Genomic DNA, 7,499 nt, shown 5'->3' on the forward strand with positions numbered 1-7,499 from the left:
AATGAGAACATCATGTAATTAGCCAAGTACCTAAAATAGCCAAACCTATTCTCGCTATGAATGGCCAAGAAAAGCCAAGCAAATGCTGTCCACGGACATTTGCTGTATCTTAGACAGTTCCTTATGGAACAAGTTCTCATCCTCTCTCCCAGTTAGCTCCAGTGGGTTCACCATTACAGGCTCTGGGGCTAGAACAGGGGTAAGACAGGATGCTTGCCTTCCTCACTGGCATCCATTCATCTGTTGATGGATACCTAGGTTGCTTCCATGTCTTGGCTAACAAACAACCCAATTTTTTAAATGATTAAAAGAATTGAACACCAAAGAAGAGATACATACAGATGGTGAATAAGCACAAAAAGATGCTCCACGTCACAGAACTCTCCTATTGAGGCTGGTCAGAGACTCAGCTCAGCATCCTTACCCACCATTAATACACCTAGCACCAGCTTTTATCCCAATCTGTCTTTCTAGAGTCTTCTCTTGCTCTAGGCTCCATTTGCTAGGCAAATGTAAAATAAAGCCAGAATGAGACACCACCGCATAACTATTTCTATGTCTAAAATGATGGCATGTAAAATCAAAGACTCACTATACCAGTATTGGCGAGGACAGGGAAAAACTGGAACCCATGTGCTCTGCTGGTGGGAATGTAAAATTGTACAATCACTTCAGAAAACAGTTTGACAGTATCTTAAAAAGTTAAATATAAATTTACCATATGACCCAGAAATTCCAGTGCTAGGTATCTACCCAAGAGAAATGAAAACATGTCCACGCGAAGACTTGTACAAGAATGTTCCTGGCAGCATTATTCATTATAGCCACAAAAAAGGGGAAATAATCCAAATGTCCGTCAACTCATAAATGGACAAACTAAATGTGGTATCCATACAATAGAAAATGGCAATAAAAAGAAATGAAATACTGACACGTGCTACAACATGGACGAACCTCATCGTTATGTTAAGTGAAAGAAGTCATACAAAAAAGACCGCATATTGATGACTCCAATTATATGAAATGTCCAGAAAAGGCAAATCTATGGAGACAGAAAATAAGATTAGTGGTTCCATGTGTCTGGGTGGGAACAGAGATTTACTGCAAATGGGCAGGAGGGATCATTGTGAGGTAATGAAAATATCCTAAAATTGGATTGTGGTGATGAGGGCTGCAGAACTTTGTAAATTTGCTGAAATGATTGAATTGTACATTTTAAAAGAGTGAATTTAGGGGCTTCCCTGGTGGCGCAGTTGTTGAGAGTCCGCCTGCCGATGCAGGGGACACGGGTTCGTGCCCCGGTCCGGGAGGATCCCACATGCCGCGGAGCGTGAGCCATGGCCGCTGAGCCTGCGCGTCTGGAGCCTGTGCTCTGCAACGGGAAAGGCCACAACAGTGAGAGGCCCGCGTACCGCAAAAACAAAACAAAACAAAACACAAACAAAAAGAGTGAATTTTATGATACATATATTGTACCTCAGTAAAGCTGTTTTTTTTTTTAAGTTAAACATACATGACCCATTTGTTCTACTTCTAAGCATTTATCTAAGGGAAAAAATATAATCTATATGAAGACTTGTATATGAATGTTCATAGCAGCTATATTGTAAATCCAAATGTCCATCAAGGGGGGAATGGATAAACAAATTGTGGTACATCCATCCATACAATGGATACTACTCAGCAATAAAAATGAACAAACTACTTGTCCACACACAATACGGATGCATCTCAAAATAATTATGCTGGGAATTCCCTGGCGGTCCAGCGGTTAGGACTCTGCACTTTTACTGCTGAGGGCTTGGGTTGAATCCATGGTGAGGGAACTAGGATCCCACAAGCTGCGCGGCCAAAAAAAAAAAAAGTAAAAAAACAAAGTTTTGCTGAGTGGGAAAAGAGTACACACTGAATCTTCAGTCTATATAAAACTTGAGAAGATGTAAACTCATCTATAGTGACAGAAAGATGAGGGGTTGCTTGGAGATGGGGTGGGCGGGAGGGATGATGATGGGGCACAAGGAAACGTGGGGCATGATGGGTTTGTTCACTGTCCTGATTGTGGTGATGCTTTCATAGGTGCATACATCTGCCCAAACTTATCAAATTGTACACTTTAAACATGGGCAGGGCTTCCCTGGTGGCGCAGTGGTTGAGAGTCCGCCTGCCGGTGCAGGGGACGCAGGTTCGTGCCCCGGTCCGGGAAGGTCCCACATGCCGCGGAGCGGCTGGGCCCGTGAGCCATGGCCGCTGAGCCTGCGCGTCCGGAGCCTGTGCTCCGCAATGGGAGAGGCTGCGGCAGTGAGAGGCCCGCATACCGCAAAAAAAAAAAAAAAAAAAAAAACATGGGCAGTTATTGTATGTTAACTATATCTCAATAAAGCTATTAAAAGGTATGAAGCAAGTAAGCAAACAATAAAGAACTTGGCCTAGCTGGGCGCAGTATGTTTGCCCTCACTGGAAATGGACCATTTCCACTCTTATGCCATGATGCCGCCTCAGGGATGAAGGTTAATCCTCCTGGTGGTCAGAGCTGTGAGCTGTACACTTGGTCATCCATTCATGAGGAGGGATGAACAGTCTAAGGAAGAGATGATACACAATCTCCTGGGTGGTGGCAAATGGTGTGACTGGAGGTCAGAGCTCAGGAGAAAGAGATCAGAAGACTAGCGCCAAGAACTGGGGAAAGGGGGAAGATGAACCAATGCTGTCCGGTACATGGGGGCACACGGGATCACATCTTGGTGTCTCATGTTTCAAATCCACCAGAGGACATCTGCTGCCTGGGAGACGGCCCACGACCAGCTGGAACGGACGATGCAGCTGGTAAATATCAGCCCCCCTCTGTGCTCAGCCACCCCAGTGCAGGTGCGATGGGCCCAGGGACAGAGCAGCCAAGATGACAGGGTGAAGTAGCCTGGGCTCCTTTCCTAAAGGCTCGGTCCTGCTGCTGCTGGACCCCTAGTCTGCAGGACCAAAGCTGAGCCCTTGATACGACATCTCCAAGAGACCAGCCAGCCATTGATCTGGTGGCAGATCAATTACATCAGGTCCCCTTTGACCCTAAAGGGAGCGGTTTGTACTTATTGAAATTGATGCTACTCCATGTAAGGGTTTGCCTGACCTGCCTTCAGGGCTATTGCCCGCACCACCACCTGAGGGCTTAAGGCTGCCTGATGTAGTGACGTGGTATGCCACACCACATTGTCTCACACCAAGGGACCCATTTTTTTGCAGAACAGGTGGGACAATGGGCATCTGACTAAAGGTCCCTTACCAGGGACCCCAACACCCGAGTGGCATGGCCTGCTAAAGACATAGCTCAGGGACCATATGCTACAGCTGTGTTCTCCAGGAAGTTGACATATGCAGCTGTGTCCCCTGAGGCTAGATTACATGGGGACGGGAAGCAGAGGGTGGACCCTCTCCCTACTGCTCGCAGTGAAGCACTTGCGGAACTTGCGTTTCCTATCCCTGCAAACATTGGCTCTGCCCCGTTGGAAGTGCCAGTGCCCGGGGCTGGGAAACTTCTGCCAGGGGACACGATAGGGTCCCACAGTCCCAATGAACTTGAAGACGTGACCATCACCTGGTCTTCGGGCCTCTCTGCTGGTGGACCAGCAGGCAAAGAGAATTACTGTACTGCTGGGGGTAACAGATTCCCATCCCCATGAGGAGTCAGGACAGCGTGTACAAAATGAGGCAGAGGTTTTTCCAGAACCTCCTCTGGTGTCTCTCGGTGTCTCCACACCCCCTGAAAATAGTAAGTGGCAATTGTGGCAATCACAGCCCACCCAGGGCAAACAGCCAAGGGCTCAGATCCCTCGGGGATGAGGATCTGGATGACCCCACCAGGAAATAATCAGACTAGCTGCAGCTTTGGCCATGGAATGGGGGTGGACGAGGGACCGACCGTATCACCTCGAAGGGTACTCGGTTCAATGGGACTTGACCTCCCCTCTCGGGGAAGAAGGGCAGGGAGGCAAGCGCAGATCTGAGTGATCCGACGGGTGAACGCTTCAGACCCTCTTGGCCTTACCCGCCTTTTGTTCCGGCTCTGCCTCGGCTGAGTGGTCTGATGCAAACGCAACTCGCCTGGCCACACCCCCTGCCTGAGTCCTGGCCCTCTCACCTCCACCACCCACCGCGGGCCCCACTTGGTGCTCAAGCATTTCAATATGCAGCCCAGAAATGCACAGAGTCAATGTCCCATGGGGCAAATCTTCACCAGCTGGAAGAGGGAGACGGTGAATAAATTCTGCCCCCTTCCTCTCCACCAGGAAAGGGCGCCGAGACTCATTCCATGCCTCCTCAGGGTCACATTTGGTGGCGGCCAACTCCACCACGCACACTCCTGCTGGCTCTCCCTCCTTCTGACCGCCCCCCCCGCCCTCACTGCGTTTCTCTGGGGTCGTTCTGCCGATTAAAACGAGGGCGCACAAGCCTTCTGCTTTAGGCTCTGCATTCCGGGAACCCTAAGCTGTGATTGCCACTGTCACATGCTGACTCCCCAGTGTGCGTCTCTGCACCAGACATCACCTGAACTCCGGGTTCACATATCCAACTATGGAAGAGGGACCCTAAGTTCAACACGTCCAAAACAGAACTCCCGATCTTCTCTCCCACACCTGCTCCACCAGGAAGCCTCCCCATCCTGCCACCGACCCAGGACAAAACCCGAGTCAGCCGTGACTCATCCAGTCCATCAGCACATTGCATTGTTTCTGTCTTCAAAAGGTCTCCAGAACTGACCACTTTTCACAGCCTCCATCAGAACCGCCTGGTGCAAGGCACCATCCTCTCCTCCCTGGAATATTGCACTTGCCTCCTGACTGGTCCCCCCTGCTTCCATCCTTACTCTCTTGTCTACTCTCCCTATAGCAGGACCCAGGACCGCTCGAGTGTAAGTAAGTCAGCTCACGCCACTCCTTGGCTTGGAACTCTCCATGGCATCTACCTCGCTCACGGTGAAGCCAAGGTCCTCACAGTGGCCGGCAAGACCCCAGTCTCCCCTGGTTCCTTTCGCAACTGAAGTCCAACTGCTCTCCACCTCCCTTGCTCTGCTCCAGCCATGCTAGTCTCATTTTGTTCCTTGAAGATACTGGCATGCTCATACCTCAGGGCCTTTACACATGCGGCTCTGCCTGGAATGCCCCGCCCCAGATGTCCACAGGGCTTCATGCCCTACCGAATTCATTCGGCTCTTTCTTCAAACATCATCTTCTCAGCCAGGCCTACCCCAGCCACACTCTTGTTACCCCCTCCCTGACCTTCCCTGCCCCATTTTCCCCCATAGCCCTTATCTCCTGACATACTCTTTAACTCAGTGGTTTTGCCTGCTGTCTGCCTTCCCCCACAAGTATGTAAGCGCCATAAAGGCAGGGATTTTTTTCCACCTTATTCACTGCTGCGTCTCCAATGCCCAGAACCATGCTCGGCACACAGCAGGCACTCAAATATTTTGATGAATAAACTTCATCGTTTGTACAAAGGGGAAAATCGATCACTAGGTTTTTGAGAGGATTGGCAGTCACGCGTATGCATGTCTGACACAAGCCAAGCCCTCTACAAAAGTTGCCTGTTCTAATCTCTGAGTCTGGCTCAGAGACAGAAAACCCTGGCCTGGAGGTCAGAGTGAACCTAGCTGACATCTGTGAGCAGGACCCAGCGCTTGGAACAGGGAGGTACATTCCCGGCTACATATTCTGTGATTAAATTGCGACACTGTTACTGAAGGGCCCAAAATCTCAGGCTCTTGATTCCCCAGAACTCTCAGTGGGCAGATGAGGTAGTCTGAGGAGCCACAGGAATGAGTCTGGCCTTGACTGGGAATAAAGAACTAGGAGGTGTTGAGTGAGGCAAAGAGGGTAGAACACCGCTTTCCAAACGACTGGTCACGACCCAGGAGTGGCTGGTGAGCAATTTAGTGGGTTGCAAACAGCAGCTTCTTCATGAGAAAATACCTGTGTATTGCAGAAAAGGGGTAATGATTGACTTTTTTTTGGTTTCACTCGCACATATATGTGTGTACTCAATCGTGATGCATTTCTAATAATGGGTCAGGGTAAAAAAAATGTTCAAAAGCCACTGGGCTTTGGGGAATTTGGACTTGGGCTCCAATCCAGCCTCCATCACCCTCCAGCTGCTGATGTCTGAACTAGTCCCAACCTCTCTGAGCCTCAGTTTCCACAGTGGAGTGGAAAATGTTAATTACTAAACATACAACACACTTGAAAGCCCCTAGGCGCCATGCCTACCTATCGGAAGTTTCCAGTAGCATTTGTTACTTCTGTCCCCCGGCGCTAGAGGGTTGATAAATGGTGCGACTGTGTTATCAGGGCAGGATCTGTTAATTCAGCAAGTATTTACTGAGTTCTGATTCTGTGCCAGGCACTGGTCTAGACCCTGGGCGCTTTACCAATGAACAAAACATGTAAAATTCTCATGTTTTGCTTATGTTCTTAGAGCTTATGCTCTAGCAGGTGCAGACACAGACAATATTGCTCAGATGACTAGGTAGGAGGGTACTCAGAAGGGTACTCAGAAGTGCCATGGGTGAGGGGAGAGAGGGATCTTAATAGGGAAGGGTGTGCATGGACCTCAATGAGGTGACGTCTCAGCAGACCTGGAGGTAAAGGAGTTAGTCAGCTGTGGTGCATTCTGGACCACGGGCAGAGGGTCAGCCAGGCAAAGGCCGTACGGTAGAGTGTGGGCAGCAGTTTCAAGGGAGAGCAAGGACCAGTGTGGCCGAAACAGAGGGAGCCGAAGAGGGAGGGGCAATCAGGGGCAGTGGATCCTGAAAGGCCACCACAAGGACTTGGGCCTCGACTCTGGGTGGGACAGGGAGCCAGAGCTGTATTTTGAGCAAAGGAGTAACACGAGCTGTGTTCTACTTCCAGCCTACGTCAAGGTCACTCTGGCTGCTGCTTTGAAACAAGTGTGGGAGGGCCAGGGTGGGAGGAGGGGCTGAGTTAGAGGTAGTAACGTGGGTCAGAGCCGTGACTGTGAATGGAGTGGATGAAATGGTCAGGGGCGAGGTGTATTTTTAAGACAGAAACTGACAGGTTGGACACAGCACGTGTGACAGGGGAGTCCAGATCACGCCCCAAGTTTGTGACCTGGGAATCTGGAGGGACGAGTATGCCATCCGCTGAGGTGTGGAGGCCTCTGAAATGGATAAGCAGCGCAGGCAGTGGGCAGTGCAGAGCCCAGGGGACAGGTGTGCAGGGTCAGCGAAACTGACTAGTCACGCCCGAGCCACTGCTGAGGGCCCTTTAAAAAAAAAAAAAAGAAAAGGTCACAACCAATTTCTCAGAAGACAAACTAGGGTGAACCAGTCTGAGTCATTACTTTTTAAGTGAAAAATGAATGGTTTAGAGTTATGGCGAAATCTGTAAAGAAATCACTCTAGATTTCCTGGTTCTCAAAGATCAGTTACGCCTTTTGCTCCTCTGAGAGTATCAGATTCCTTCCAAGAGTCAGGAGGAACCCACAGGCAGATT

Source organism: Leucopleurus acutus (genome assembly GCF_964270905.1).
Source record: "Leucopleurus acutus genome assembly, chromosome: 2".
Classification (NCBI taxonomy): Eukaryota; Metazoa; Chordata; class Mammalia; order Artiodactyla; family Delphinidae; genus Leucopleurus; species Leucopleurus acutus.